Here is a 16,225-nt window from a genome sequence, read left to right as displayed (position 1 = left end):
TCACCCACGGAAGCAGGGTGCATAGGTGTCTTTTGGTGTCGAGTTTCTTCGTCGATTCCAATGGAGAGCTAAGAAGAAATGCTGCAGGCGACCAGAGGAAAAGTGTCCAGGTGGATCCAAGGGTGGATCGGAGATGTGAAGAACCTGAAAGCAGAGGGGATAGAGACTGGGTCACTAGCCAGTGACCAGGATGGCGAGGAGAAGATGCCAGCCAATGTCGGGTGATTTCAGGTGAAAGAGGTGAAGCTTGACTCTTCAGCCACGAGGACCAGGAGGCGTTGACGATGACCAGGAGCTGGATTCGAGCTGTCCCATGAAGGATGTCAAGTGCTGCAGCGTCAGAATACGGATTGGATCCAACAAGCCTTGGCAACAGCAACCCATGCAAGAGGCCTGAGGGACTCTTCCTTTGGACAGGAGTGAGAGCACGTCTGGAGCAACCAAGAAAGCTCAAGAAACCAAAGATGGTCCTTCGTGGGGGATCACTAGCCAACGGACTAGGAATCGCGAAGGGCCCTCGAGCGAAAATGCACAAAGCGGGCCCACGGAACAGTCGTGGAGTGTAGGCCTCTGAGCTTCGGTGCAAAAGGTGCTCGGGACAGGGGTTTCAAATACCCCAAGCACAACTTCGGGAAGTAGGTGCAGTTGCAAAGATGCAGGATGTCCAGGAGTTCCGGTCCCACGTCTCTCGTGTCCGCTACAGGTCTCAGCTTTGCTGGGAGCTCAGGTCAGTGTCAGAGATGTCTGGAAGTCCATGTCTTGTGTCGCAGATTCTTCGGGATCCGGCGGGAGCCTCGAAAATGCAGACCGGCAAAGATGCTTTTGTTGCCTGTTTGAACAGGGTTGTCACTCCTTGACCACAAGGGAGAATTCTTCCGTCTTCCAGTCGATATGGAATGTCGAAGGTCCAAGATATATGTTGCAGAGTTTCATCCAGGGCAATCTAAAGTCCTAGGGACTGGGCTCCTATTCTTATAGTAAGTTTAGGGGTTGGACTAACTCAAGGGTCCCACCTATGGGAGGACCTGGGGAGGGGGTGGTTACATCCCTTCCCCTTTGTCCAGTTTCACGCCAGAGCTGGGGCAGAGTGCCCCAGCAACCGGTTTGAACTGAGAAATGCATGGAGCACCTTGTGTGGCCCAGGCAGTGTCTGAAAAGCATTCACTGAATGCAACCCACCCTCTCCCAATACACTAAAGCCTGTATGTGGAGGTGCTAGCACCTCCCTGGACAGGAAACCTATTGTCCAGGCCGCCCCTGCCGGAATTTCGTCCAACAGCAGGAGGGCAGACTCATCCATTTTGTGATGCTGTGGCTCTTTTAAACTTTAACCGGGTATACCAGTGTGTACATGTCTTCTCCCTTTAGAAGGGTAGAAAGTGACCCCAGCCGCCAGAACGGGGGGGAGGGTAGTATTCCAAAGTGTTTGACACCTTACACGACATGTTTTGATAAAGCCAAACCAAAGTTAGCATTAACCGTGAGGATTATAATGCACTTAAGAGTATATGGTATGGCTATATCATAGAACAGCTATAAGGAGATGGTTCCGAAAGCTGCAGAGGGGCTCAGCTCATGCTAGGGCACCCTCTCACACAAAACCGAGCACTCTGCCTCCAGGATTGTCAAGGCCTGCCATAGGAGTGACTTATAGGTTAATACGTGTCTATATATATATATATATATATATAGATAGATAGATAGATAGATAGATAGATAGATAGATAGATAGATAGATTGATAGATAGATAGATATAGGTATACTATATCAAAGTAAGGGGTGATTGCACCACCTTACCCAGGCTGCAATTGCAGACCTGTGGTGTCAGTTTGGAAGGCTAACCAGGGGTGGCACAATACATGCTTCGGCCCCTGGTAGGCCTCTGATGCACCTATGCCCTGGGTACTATATACAGGGGCTCACAAAGGTGACCCAGTAGCCAATCTGGTATGCACCTAAAGTACATGGAGTTCGTTTTATAGCGAAAGCAGATAGACTGGGGCCCTAAATAGCAGGATCCCAGTCCAACAAAGTCGAAAACCAGCAAAACAACAGGCAAAAAGTGGGGGTAACCATATAGTAAGATTCCACCTTCCTACACAACCCCCCCTCCCCCTCCAAACGAAAGGAGATAAGGCTAATCTTGTCCAGGTGGACCTATATTGATTAGTGGCCATATAAGGAAGTACCTGCACTAGCATGGTTACCCCTGTCTTATGGTCCACTAAGTAATCCCTCACCCTAAGGGTATCAGAGGGTCTCCACCATAGGGAATCACTACCTGTGGGGTGTTTTGGCAAAGTAAAAGGCTGGTGCTGGGATGGAGTATTGAAGGTTGGGCTCAGCTTCCTCCAATCACTGTCCACCATAAATGCCTTTCTTTCCATGACTGAGTTGCACTGTGCTCTCAGGGTCAACCTCTGACTGTCTACAGCTGGGAGTTGGATCCCTTTGGCTGGACTACTTGAGGGACAGGGCAGGTTTGGAAGCATTGGTTCCCCGGTTTGCCTTAGTCTAAGAGAGTCCATCTGGGGGAGGGCCCTACACAAGGGTAAGGGGGGTCCCTCAGAGGGTTGAGGAATTACCACCTGGCTAGGGCTACTAGACTGGGTACCCCTAATCTGCTGATGGGGGTGTTCCTCTGGACAAGGGGTCCTTATCGGGCCCACTGACCTCCCTGACCTCTGCAGCCCTGGGCTGACTGAGGCAGGGTAGAGAGGGGCAGGTTACCTGCTCCAGACTGGGTACCTCCCTGGAAGGGTCCACTGACATTAGGGGCTCTGCCAGGCCAGGCCTGACTACCTCTGGGGCTGTTCCTTCACAAGGGGTAGGGTCAGTTCCCTGAGGAGGCTGACCCTCACCTAAAGTCTGGTGGGAGGGAGACTGTTCTTCCTCTCCAATGCTCTCTGTCTGAGTGGAGTGATCCATAGTTTCAGGCTTCACAACACGAAAATCTGTCTGGGTTTGGGCTGTGGCCTTCACAGCCCCACTAACCTTTTCAGGAAGGCCTACCATCTTGAAATGGGCATCTTTTTCTACCTCAGCCCAGGCTGAGATCTCTAGATCATTGCCTAGTAAACAATCCACAGGCAAGTTTGGGGACACTGCCACTCTCTTTGGGCCAATGACTCCTCCCCAGCCGAGATGTATTACTGCCATGGCATGATCTGACTTGACTCCATCAATATTGGTCACCTGGTATGTAAACCCAGGTAAAAGCTGTTCTGAGGGCACTAGTTTCTCTGTCACCATGGTGATACTAGTCCCTGAGTCCCTAGAGACCACAGCTGTCTGACCATTGATGTGGGGCTCCTGTCTGTACTTGCCCAAGGTATTGGGACAAGCAGTGAAATTAGCAAACCCCATGCCACCATCACATACTAGAGTTGCAGTAGTAGGGGACCTGGTTAGGCCAGAGTCCACCTGAGTTCCCCAAGAAAACCCAACCAAATGTTTGGGGGCACTCCCACCACCTGGAGGATTACTACTAGTAATAACAGGAGGTGATGGAGTATTACTTTGAGGAATATTTTCCTTATTGCTGGCTTTTAGGCAACTGCTGTCAGTTTTCCAGTGGCCATGGCAATAAGGTTTCTTGGAAGAAGAGGAAGGAGTTTGGGACCCACCCCCTTCAGAGGATTTTTGGGGCCCTGTTGTGGATTTATCTTTAGATTTATCCCCACCTTTTCTCTTCTGGTTTGGTAGAATCTTTCTTCAGGTCACCACCCTGATTTTTAGGCCCAACCCTGGTTCTGAACCATTTGTCTTCCTTCTTTCCCAATCTTGTGGCTTTCCTTTGCTGACAAAGGTAGAGATAAGCTCATCACTGTCAGAGAAGAGGATGCTGACAATTACAAAGTCCTGAAGAGTGCTCTGATAGATGGGTTTGGCTTAAGCACTGAACAGTATATGTTGCAGTTCAGAGACACCCAGAAGACACAGACTCAATACTGGACTGATTTTGTAGATTGTGACTCTAAGGCTCTGGAAGGATGGTTACTGGGCAGCAAAGTGCAAGACTTTACAGGATTCTTGGGGAGAGGTCAGATGAGAGTCCACCAGGTGCTGGTGTAAAAGCTGGATCTGACAATCATTAAGGATCTGCTTCCTCATAATCAAATTATGCAATCCTGTAAAGGGTGGAATGCTACCCCCTCCACCAGAAATGACGGGGGGGGGTAGTATTCCAAAGTGTTTGACACCTTGCACAACATGTTTTGATAAAGCCAAACCAAAGTTAGCAATAACCGCGAGGATTATAATGCACTTAAGGCTATATAATAGAACAGCTATAAGGAGATGGTTCCAAAAGCTGCAGAGGAGCTCAGCTCATGTTAGGGCACCCTCTCACACAAAACCAAGCACTCTGCCTCCAGGATTGTCAAACACTGCCATAGGAGTGACGTATAGGTTAATATGTATATATATATATATATATATATATATATATATATATATATATATATATATATATATATATATATATATATATATATATATATATATATATATATATATATATATATACGATCCATCACCAACAGCCGCCGCCGAGAGTGAAGAGGCCAACACAGGAGAACGAGTGAGAACAGCCTTTATTCCATCCGCAGCAGGTAAGGATACATTGCACACCCGCTGTCAAGGCGAATGCATTTCGGCTTCTGATTAGCCTTCTTCAGCGCCACGAGTGTTTTGCGGTAAGTCAGGTAGCGGCAAATATATCTAACAAAATGTCACGCCCCTCCTGATTTAACCAGCTTTGCTCCACCCCCTTGTTGGACCCGGCCTCATGGCGTGGTCCTACCTCTCCCGCGCGGCGGGCCCCAGACGACATCAGCCCTCCACTCAGCCTCGGGCAGCCCCTCCAGCCCGACCCTGCACGACCACCATTGCCGGTCCGGTTTCCATCCCGGATCAACACTACCGGCCTAGCTCCATCCCAGGCCCATCACGCACGAACACGAGGCCTTCCCCGACGCCATCTTGGAACCTCCACGTCAGGGGCACGTGGCCTCTGCCTAGCCCCGGCTCCAGCGAAGCCCCGACATCGAGGCGCCAGGATCCACCCAGGTGGTCGAGTGGCCACTCGACGGATTCCGGAGGAAAGGGGAGTTTCGATGGTCCCCAGCCGTCCCCGGACGCCTGGTATCGATCGCCCTCCGGCCTCCCTGGGCGCTGGCTCCACCCCCGTGCTGGGTGTCTGGACACCATCATCCCGGCCCCTCCAGCCCCCAGGCGCGAGGGTCCGGACATCAAAGGACTCCAGCCCTATATCTGGGCCAGCCCCGGAGCAGGACCCCAGTTGTATCCTGGACTGGAAGCCCTGCTGACGCTGTCACGGCCGACACCAGACGAACTCATCCTTCCTGTAACCCGAAGCCATCTTGAGAGCCTGCTGGTGCTGCCGCGGCCTACCTCGCTGAGACCATCTTGAGAGCCTGCTGGCGCTGCCGCGGCCTACCTCGCTGAGACCATCTTGAGAGCCTGCTGGCGCTGCCGCTGCCTACCTCGCTGAGACCATCTTGAGAGCCTGCTGGCGCTGCCGCGGCCTACCTCGCTGAAACCATCTTGAGAGCCTGCTGGCGCTGCCGCGGCCTACCTCGCTGAAACCATCTTGAGAGCCTGCTGGCGCTGCCGCGGCCTACCTCGCTGAAACCATCTTTAGAGCCTGCTGGCGCTGCCGCGGCCTAACTCGCTGAGACCATCTTGAGAGCCTGCTGGCGCTGCCGCAGCCCGACCTCTCGGGAACCCCCCAGCTCGAGGATTGAGAGCTGTGCGTAGGGTATCCCTTCTTCCACCCCGGTTGAGACTGTCCCGCTACCTTACCCCCCTTTACGAGACTTTACGGATCCCTCGATCTGCCTGTATATACTGCCAAGAACCAGCAACCTTTATTATCTATAAAAGCTTAAGAATTTGACCTCCTGTGTGGTGTCCGTTTGTAGTGTTGTGATTACTCTGCTGTACGATCCTAGGAGAGGACCCTCACCCAGGAGGCCTCTCGGTAACGCTCGGCTACTTCTCGAAGGAGAGGTGGACCTAGGGGTGGTCAGTCAGACATCTTCTGCCTCCCCCGGGGTCGCCTTTCTAACATTGGTGGCAAGCGCCGGGATCCGAGCCCTCGCAGATCGTACAGAGAGTGATTCACTCACTACCAAGAAAAACCCACTACGACCATGAGCACAGAATTCCAGAAAGAGAAAATGGAAGACTACAGTCACAAGGAGCTAAAGCAATTCTGCAAAGACCTAGACATCGCTACCACTGGCTTAAGCACCAAAGAAGACTTTAAATCGGCCCTGCAGGCCTGGGTGGACGCCGGCGACGCGCCACCCCCGAGTGAAGATAACCCGGGCCCGAACGGAGGCCCGGAGGCTGAGACAAACCCAGCGGGAGGGAGACCCGCAAACCCAGACACGGGCCTCTCCCACAAAGACGCCCGAGAACGAGAGAGGAACTGGCTCCACGAGTTGGAGCTCGCTCGACTCAGACAAGAAGGAGAGATCCAGCTGGCAGAAAGGAAGTTAGCCCTCGAGCAGCTACGGCTAGAAGGAGACCTAGAAGAAAGGCGGAGACAAAGAGACCTCGAGGAGAAAAAACTCATGCTCGAGCACGAGCGCGGCCTCAAAGAACTGGAAATTAAGGCCAAGACAAACGAGACCGGCACCTCCGGAGGCAAGACCTCACCTCCCCCGGTGGACACGAAGGTGCACATACCCAAGGATGTCGTCAAAGAGTACTATAAGAACGACGACATCCAACAGTGGTTCAAAGCCTATGAGGTCGCCATGACCGCCCATCGAGTACCCCTCAAGGACTGGGGCGCCGGCCTGTGGGGGAAGTTTATCAACGAAGGGAGAGACGCCCTGCTGGAGCTCCCTGATACCGAGATGACCTCGTACGAGCACATGAAGACCACCCTCCTCACTCGCTACGGACTCACCCCCGAGATGTACCGGCAGCGATTCCGAGACTGCAAAAAAATCCCCGGTACCACGTGGGTGGAGTACGTAAACTTTTACAGCAGAGCCTTCGAGGGGTGGATCAGAGGCTGCCAGGCCACCACCTACCAGCAATTGGTCGACCTCATTCTATGGGAACATCTGGCCAATAACTGCTTCATTGAACTCCGGCAGCACCTCCTTGACAGCAAACTAACTGAGCCACGAAAGCTCGCTGTCGAGGCGGATAGATGGGTGAGCACCCGAGTTCCCCGGAGTCCGATGGGAGACTACGGCCGGGGATCCCCGGGGAACCACCGACCACGAGGCGGCGGAGGAGGCCAGAGCCGGGGACGGGACGCCCCCCAGGGGTCCTCCCCTACCTCCACGTCGCCATCCCTGGGCCGAAGAGGGGGCCCCCAGCCAGACCCGGGCCCCGCCCGAATGTTACGTGCCACAGATGCCAGCGACAGGGCCATTACGCGAATGACCCTCTCTGCCCAATGAACCAGCGACCCGGCACCACCGGTCCCCCAAACCGCCAGATCGCGGCCGCCGCCCTGGGTGAAGAAAGAAGCGAGGAAGAGGACGACAACCACGAGCAGGCCGAATGGGAGCCCGCCGCTATGACCTTAGCATGCCTGGGTACTCACGACCTGATCCCCCGAGACCCGATCCCAGGCAACACCCAGAAATACCGCCAGTGGGTCACCATCAATGGACGCCGGGCCGAAGCCCTCCGGGACACTGGAGCCAGCGTGACGGCGGTCCGCTGCCATCTGGTGACCCCCGAACAGATCCTTCCTAACGTCCTGTGCCCAGTCCGGTCGGCGGACAACTCGGAGACTTTGTGCCAGATGGCCCGCATCCCCTTCGAGTGGGGAGGAGTGTCGGGCATGCTGAAAGTGACTGTCCGAGACGATGCCCCCGTGGACTGCCTCCTTGGGAACGACCTGGAAAGTTTCCCCTGGGCCGGCGTCGAACGGAGAGAGCACCTGGGGATGCTAGGCCTTCCCGAGTGGGTCTGTGCGACCACCCGCTCCATGTCCGCCCGAGCCTCCACCCCAATGGAGGAAGCCCCGACCGAGGAGCGGAGTGGCCCGCACCTCCGCCGCCCGCCGTCCCCGAGGACGCCGACCCCGAACCCGGCCCCCAGGGGCCCGGCCAAGAAGATCTCACCGAGTTCGGCCACCTTCCACTAGCTCAATGGCGCCAAGAAGGTGGCCCCACCCGCGAACAATTCCGGCAGGAACAGAAAACCTGCCCCTCCCTCGAGGGAATCCGACAGCAAGCTGCTACTCAAGCCGCTGGAGACCCCGCCGGGTCCCACTGGGTCTATTGGGACAACGACCTTCTCTACAGTGAGCAAAAGATTGCCGAACTAGGGGCCAGCCGGGTACTGGTCGTGCCCCTCCGATTCAGAGACTTCCTCCTGAACTTAGCACATGATGTGCCCCTCGCCGGGCACCTGGGGCAGGACAAGACTTACAGCCGCCTGGTGACCCATTTCTATTGGCCGAAAATGCGCAACGATGTGCATAACCACTGCAGGACCTGCCCGAGCTGTCAAGCCAGCGGGAAGAGCGGGGGGAAAGTCAAAGCCCCGCTCCAGCCGTTTCCCGTGGTGACTACCCCCTTCGAGCGAGAGGGAATCGACATTGTAGGGCCCCTGGACCCTCGCACCTCGCAGGGACACCGTTTCATCCTCGTCCTGGTGGACCATGCCACCCGCTATCCCGAGGCCATCCCCCTCCGAACCATCACGGCCCCCGTGGTGGGCCGAGCCCTCATGAGCATCTTCTCCCGAGTCGGCTTCCCCCGGGAAGTCGTGAGTGATCGGGGCTCCAACTTTATATCGAAGCATATGCGGTCCCTATGGCAACAGTGCGGGGTCACCTATAAGTTCACCACCCCGTATCACCCCCAAGGAAATGGACTAGTGGAACGGTTTAACAGAACACTGAAGGGGATGATCAAGGGCCTAGAGGAGCCGCTCAGACGCAAATGGGATGTCCTGCTGCCCTGCCTCCTCTTCGCCTACCGAGAGGTACCCCAGAAGTCCCTAGGGTTCAGCCCTTTTGAACTATTGTACGGGCACCCGGTCCAAGGCCCCCTCAGCCTGGTCAAGGAGGGCTGGGAGACAGCCGTTCGAGATGCCCCACCGGATGTCTACCGATACCTCCTGATGCTTCGCAACCAGACTCAGAAGTTCAGGGAACTTGCCGAGGCCAACCTAGAGGCCAGCCAGGAGGAAATGAAGCGCTGGTATGACCAGAACGCCTCGTCCATCGAGTTCGAGCCAGGCCAGCAGGTCTGGGTCATGTCCCCGGTTGAACCTTGTGCCCTCCAGGACAAATGGACGGGGCCCTTTAAAGTGGTGGAGCGCAAGAGCCCCGTCACCTATCTGGTGGACATGGAGTCCCCCAGGAACCCCCTCCGGGTTCTACACGCTAACCGGCTCAAGCCGCACTTTGCCCGCACTGAACTAAGTCTGCTGTTAGCGACCGATGACGGAGCTGAAGACGACTCCGAACCTCTCCCAGATCTCATGAGCACCTCCGAGAAAGACGGCTCCATTGAAGGGGTCAGGCTCTCCTCTACCCTGACCCCAGAGCAGCAACAAGACTGCCGGAAGCTGCTGGGACAATTTGCGGATCTGTTTTCCCTCACTCCGGGGGTCACCCGGTGGTGTGTCCACGATGTAGACACCGGAGACAGCCCGCAGGTAAGACACCGAGCTTTCAGAGTGCCCGACCGGGTTCGGGCCTGCATCCAATCAGAAGTGGCCAAGATGTTAGCTCTGGGGGTAGTCAAACCCTCCGACAGTCCATGGGCCAGTCCCGTTGTCCTGGTCCCTAAAGCCGCCACCCCCGGAACAGCTCCGGAACTCCGGTTCTGTGTTGACTACCGGGGACTGAATGCAGTCACCAGGACCGATGCCCATCCCATCCCCAGGGCGGATGAACTGATCGATCGCCTGGGGGCCGCCAAATACCTCAGCACCTTTGATCTCACGGCTGGGTATTGGCAGATCGGCCTTACCCCTGGTGCACAAGAGCGATCGGCCTTCTCGACCCCTGATGGCCACTATCACTTCAAGGTGATGCCCTTCGGCATGAAAAACGCCCCGGCCACCTTCCAGAGACTAGTGAACCAGGTGCTGGCCGGACTAGAGGAATTCAGCGCCGCCTATCTAGATGACATTGCTGTGTACAGCCTTCACTGGGATGAGCACCTGACCCACCTCTGGGAGGTCCTGACGGCCCTCCGCCGGGCCGGACGCACCATCAAAGCCAGCAAGTGCCAGATAGGCCAAGGGTCTGTGACCTATCTGGGCCACCAAGTGGGGAGCGGCCAAGTGGCTCCCCTCCAACCAAAGATAGACGCCATCCGGGCCTGGGAGCCCCCGGTCACCCAGACCGCCGTCCGAGCCTTCCTGGGGCTCACTGGATATTATCGGCGATTTATAAAGGACTACGGGAGCATTGTGGGGCCCCTCACAGAACTGACCTCAAAGAAACTACCACAGAAAGTGCACTGGACCCCTGCGTGCCAAACAGCCTTCGAGACTCTAAAGACTGCCATGTGCACCGCCCCTGTGCTCCAAGCCCCCGACTACAGCCGAGAGTTTGTGGTCCAAACTGACGCCTCGGAGCACGGCATCGGGGCGGTCCTGTCACAAGTTAACCCCGAAGGGGTCGACCGGCCTGTGGCCTTCATCAGCCGACGCCTGCTGGCAAGAGAACAACGGTGGAGCACCATCGAGAGGGAGGCCTTCGCCGTGGTGTGGGCCCTCAAGAAGCTCCGGCCCTACCTCTTCGGCACCCACTTCCGAGTCCAGACCGACCACCGGCCCCTGCGGTGGTTGATGCAGATGCGGGGGGAAAACCCGAAACTGCTGCGCTGGTCCATTTCGCTGCAGGGGATGGACTTCACTGTAGAACATCGCCCTGGCAACGACCACGCCAATGCTGACGGCCTGTCCATATTCTTCCGCCTCGGCGAGGAGAACCCCCAAGAAGATGGGTGACTCTCCCCTGCCTTCAGCTGGGGGGGACGCGTGTTGGAGCCGGCCTCATGGCGTGGTCCTACCTCTCCCGCGCAGCGGGCCCCAGACGACATCAGCCCTCCACTCAGCCTCGGGCAGCCCCTCCAGCCCGACCCTGCATGACCACCATTGCCGGTCCGGTTACCATCCCGGATCAACACTACCGGCCTAGCTCCATCCCAGGCCCATCACGCCCGAACACGAGGCCTTCCCCGACGCCATCTTGGAACCTCCACGTCAGGGGCACGTGGCCTCTGCCTAGCCCCGGCTCCAGCGAAGCCCCGACATCGAGGCGCCAGGATCCACCCAGGTGGTCGAGTGGACACTCGACGGATTCCGGAGGAAAGGGGAGTTTCGATGGTCCCCAGCCGTCCCCGGACACCTGGTATCGATCGCCCTCCGGCCTCCCTGGGCGCTGGCTCCACCCCCCTGCTGGGTGTCTGGACACCATCATCCCGGCCCCTCCGGCCCCCAGGCACGAGGGTCCGGACATCAAAGGACTCCAGCCCTATATCTGGGCCAGCCCCGGAGCAGGACCCCAGTTGTATCCTGGACTGGAAGCCCTGCTGACGCTGTCACGGTCGACACCAGACGAACTCATCCTTCCTGTAACCCGAAGCCATCTTGAGAGCCTGCTGGCGCTGCCGCGGCCTACCTCGCTGAGACCATCTTGAGAGCCTGCTGGCGCTGCCGCGGCCTACCTCGCTGAGACCATCTTGAGAGCCTGCTGGCGCTGCCGCGGCCTACCTCGCTGAGACCATCTTGAGAGCCTGCTGGTGCTGCCGCGGCCTACCTCGCTGAAACCATCTTGAGAGCCTGCTGGCGCTGCCGCGGCCTACCTCGCTGAAACCATCTTGAGAGCCTGCTGGCGCTGCCGCGGCCTACCTCGCTGAAACCATCTTGAGAGCCTGCTGGCGCTGCCGCGGCCTAACTCGCTGAGACCATCTTGAGAGCCTGCTGGCGCTGCCGCGGCCCGACCTCTTGGAACCCCCCAGCTCGAGGATTGAGAGCTGTGCGTAGGGTATCCCTTCTTCCACCCCGGTTGAGACTGTCCCGCTACCTTACCCCCCTTTACGAGACTTTACGGATCCTCGATCTGCCTGTATATACTGCCAAGAACCAGCAACCTTTATTATCTATAAAAGCTTAAGAATTTGACCTCCTGTGTGGTGTCCGTTTGTAGTGTTGTGATTACTCTGCTGTACGATCCTAGGAGAGGACCCTCACCCAGGAGGCCTCTCGGTAACGCTCGGCTACTTCTCGAAGGAGAGGTGGACCTAGGGGTGGTCAGTCAGACATCTTCTTCCTCCCCCGGGGTCGCCTTTCTAACATTGGTGGCAAGCGCCGGGATCCGATCCCTCGCAGATCGTACAGAGAGTGATTCACTCACTACCAAGAAAAACCCACTACGACCATGAGCACAGAATTCCAGAAAGAGAAAATGGAAGACTACACTCACAAGGAGCTAAAGCAATTCTGCAAAGACCTAGACATCGCTACCACTGGCTTAAGCACCAAAGAAGACTTTAAATCGGCCCTGCAGGCCTGGGTGGACGCCGGCGACGCGCCACCCCCGAGTGAAGATAACCCGGGCCCGAACGGAGGCCCGGAGGCTGAGACAAACCCAGCGGGAGGGAGACCCGCAAACCCAGACACGGGCCTCTCCCACAAAGACGCCCGAGAACGAGAGAGGAACTGGCTCCACGAGTTGGAGCTCGCTCGACTCAGACAAGAAGGAGAGATCCAGCTGGCAGAAAGGAAGTTAGCCCTCGAGCAGCTACGGCTAGAAGGAGACCTAGAAGAAAGGCGGAGACAAAGAGACCTTGAGGAGAAAAAACTCATGCTCGAGCACGAGCGCGGCCTCAAAGAACTGGAAATTAAGGCCAAGACAAACGAGACCGGCACCTCCGGAGGCAAGACCTCACCTCCCCCGGTGGACACGAAGGTGCACATACCCAAGGATGTCGTCAAAGAGTACTATAAGAACGACGACATCCAACAGTGGTTCAAAGCCTATGAGGTCGCCATGACCGCCCATCGAGTACCCCTCAAGGACTGGGGCGCCGGCCTGTGGGGGAAGTTTATCAACGAAGGGAGAGACGCCCTGCTGGAGCTCCCTGATACCGAGATGACCTCGTACGAGCACATGAAGACCACCCTCCTCACTCGCTACGGACTCACCCCCGAGATGTACCGGCAGCGATTCCGAGACTGCAAAAAAATCCCCGGTACCACGTGGGTGGAGTACGTAAACTTTTACAGCAGAGCCTTCGAGGGGTGGATCAGAGGCTGCCAGGCCACCACCTACCAGCAATTGGTCGACCTCATTCTATGGGAACATCTGGCCAATAACTGCTTCATTGAACTCCGGCAGCACCTCCTTGACAGCAAACTAACTGAGCCACGAAAGCTCGCTGTCGAGGCGGATAGATGGGTGAGCACCCGAGTTCCCCGGAGTCCGATGGGAGACTACGGCCGGGGATCCCCGGGGAACCACCGACCACGAGGCGGCGGAGGAGGCCAGAGCCGGGGACTGGATGCCCCCCAGGGGTCCTCCCCTACCTCCACGTCGCCATCCCTGGGCCGAAGAGGGGGCCCCCCAGCCAGACCCGGGCCCCGCCCGAATGTTACGTGCCACAGATGCCAGCGACAGGGCCATTACGCGAATGACCCTCTCTGCCCAATGAACCAGCGACCCGGCACCACCGGTCCCCCAAACCGCCAGATCGCGGCCGCCGCCCTGGGTGAAGAAAGAAGCGAGGAAGAGGACGACAACCACGAGCAGGCCGAATGGGAGCCCGCCGCTATGACCTTAGCATGCCTGGGTACTCACGACCTGATCCCCCGAGACCCGATCCCAGGCAACACCCAGAAATACCGCCAGTGGGTCACCATCAATGGACGCCGGGCCGAAGCCCTCCGGGACACTGGAGCCAGCGTGACGGCGGTCCGCTGCCATCTGGTGACCCCCGAACAGATCCTTCCAAACGTCCTGTGCCCAGTTCGGTCGGCGGACAACTCGGAGACTTTGTGCCAGATGGCCCGCATCCCCTTCGAGTGGGGAGGAGTGTCGGGCATGCTGAAAGTGACTGTCCGAGACGATGCCCCCGTGGACTGCCTCCTTGGGAACGACCTGGAAAGTTCCCCCTGGGCCGGCGTCGAACGGAGAGAGCACCTGGGGATGCTAGGCCTTCCCGAGTGGGTCTGTGCGACCACCCGCTCCATGTCCGCCCGAGCCTCCACCCCAACGGAGGAAGCCCCGACCGAGGAGCGGAGTGGCCCGCACCTCCGCCGCCCGCCGTCCCCGAGGACGCCGACCCCGAACCCGGCCCCCAGGGGCCCGGCCAAGAAGATCTCACCGAGCTCGGCCACCTTCCACTAGCTCAATGGCGCCAAGAAGGTGGCCCCACCCGCGAACAATTCCGGCAGGAACAGAAAACCTGCCCCTCCCTCGAGGGAATCCGACAGCAAGCCGCTACTCAAGCCGCTGGAGACCCCGCGGGGTCCCACTGGGTCTATTGGGACAACGACCTTCTCTACAGTGAGCAAAAGATTGCCGAACTAGGGGCCAGCCGGGTACTGGTCGTGCCCCTCCGATTCAGAGACTTCCTCCTGAACTTAGCACATGATGTGCCCCTCGCCGGGCACCTGGGGCAGGACAAGACTTACAGCCGCCTGGTGACCCATTTCTATTGGCCGAAAATGCGCAACGATGTGCATAACCACTGCAGGACCTGCCCGAGCTGTCAAGCCAGCGGGAAGAGTGGGGGGAAAGTCAAAGCCCCGCTCCAGCCGTTTCCCGTGGTGACTACCCCCTTCGAGCGAGAGGGAATCGACATCGTAGGGCCCCTGGACCCTCGCACCTCGCAGGGACACCGTTTCATCCTCGTCCTGGTGGACCATGCCACCCGCTATCCCGAGGCCATCCCCCTCCGAACCATCACGGCCCCCGTGGTGGGCCGAGCCCTCATGAGCATCTTCTCCCGAGTCGGCTTCCCCCGGGAAGTCGTGAGTGATCGGGGCTCCAACTTTATATCGAAGCATATGCGGTCCCTATGGCAACAGTGCGGGGTCACCTATAAGTTCACCACCCCGTATCACCCCCAAGGAAATGGACTAGTGGAACGGTTTAACAGAACACTGAAGGGGATGATCAAGGGCCTAGAGGAGCCGCTCCGACGCAAATGGGATGTCCTGCTGCCCTGCCTCCTCTTCGCCTACCAAGAGGTACCCCAGAGGTACCCTTTTGAACTATTGTACGGGCACCCGGTCCAAGGCCCCCTCAGCCTGGTCAAGGAGGGCTGGGAGACAGCCGTTCGAGATGCCCCACCGGATGTCTACCGATACCTCCTGATGCTTCGCAACCAGACTCGGAAGTTCAGGGAACTTGCCGAGGCCAACCTAGAGGCCAGCCAGGAGGAAATGAAGCGCTGGTATGACCAGAACGCCTCGTCCATCGAGTTCGAGCCAGGCCAGCAGGTCTGGGTCATGTCCCCGGTTGAACCTTGTGCCCTCCAGGACAAATGGACGGGGCCCTTCAAAGTGGTGGAGCGCAAGAGCCCCGTCACCTATCTGGTGGACATGGAGTCCCCCAGGAACCCCCTCCGGGTTCTACACGCTAACCGGCTCAAGCCGCACTTTGCCCGCACTGAACTAAGTCTGCTGTTAGCGACCGATGACGGAGCTGAAGACGACTCCGAACCTCTGCCAGATCTCATGAGCACCTCCGAGAAAGACGGCTCCATCGAAGGGGTCAGGCTCTCCTCTACCCTGACCCCAGAGCAGCAACAAGACTGCCGGAAGCTGCTGGGACAATTTGCGGATCTGTTTTCCCTCACTCCGGGGGTCACCCGGTGGTGTGTCCACGATGTAGACACCGGAGACAGCCCGCAGGTAAGACACCGAGCTTTCAGAGTGCCCGACCGGGTTCGGGCCTGCATCAATTCAGAAGTGGCCAAGATGTTAGCTCTGGGGGTAGTCGAACCCTCCGACAGTCCATGGGCCAGTCCCGTTGTCCTGGTCCCTAAAGCCGCCACCCCCGGAACAGCTCCGGAACTCCGGTTCTGTGTTGACTACCGGGTACTGAATGCAGTCACCAGGACCGACGCCCATCCCATCCCCAGGGCGGATGAACTGATCGATCGCCTGGGGGCCGCCAAATACCTCAGCACCTTCTATCTCACGGCTGGGTATTGGCAGATCGGCCTTACCCCTGGTGCACAAGAGCGATCGGCC

The 16,225-nt window shown here is 57.7% G+C and overlaps 1 protein-coding gene across 3 annotated transcripts in view; it reads right to left on the bottom strand.

The window, feature by feature from the left end:
- The window catches only part of LOC144768564 (sulfotransferase 1C2-like), a 789,435-nt gene that overhangs the window by 382,458 nt on the left and 390,752 nt on the right, over positions 1-16,225 (bottom strand). The gene's annotated exons all lie outside the window — the stretch shown is intronic.

Source organism: Lissotriton helveticus, chromosome 7 (assembly GCF_964261635.1).
Source record: "Lissotriton helveticus chromosome 7, aLisHel1.1, whole genome shotgun sequence".
In the NCBI taxonomy this organism is placed as follows: Eukaryota; Metazoa; Chordata; class Amphibia; order Caudata; family Salamandridae; genus Lissotriton; species Lissotriton helveticus.
Note: the sequence above shows the minus strand (reverse complement) of the source record. Positions and strands in the feature narration are given on the sequence as shown.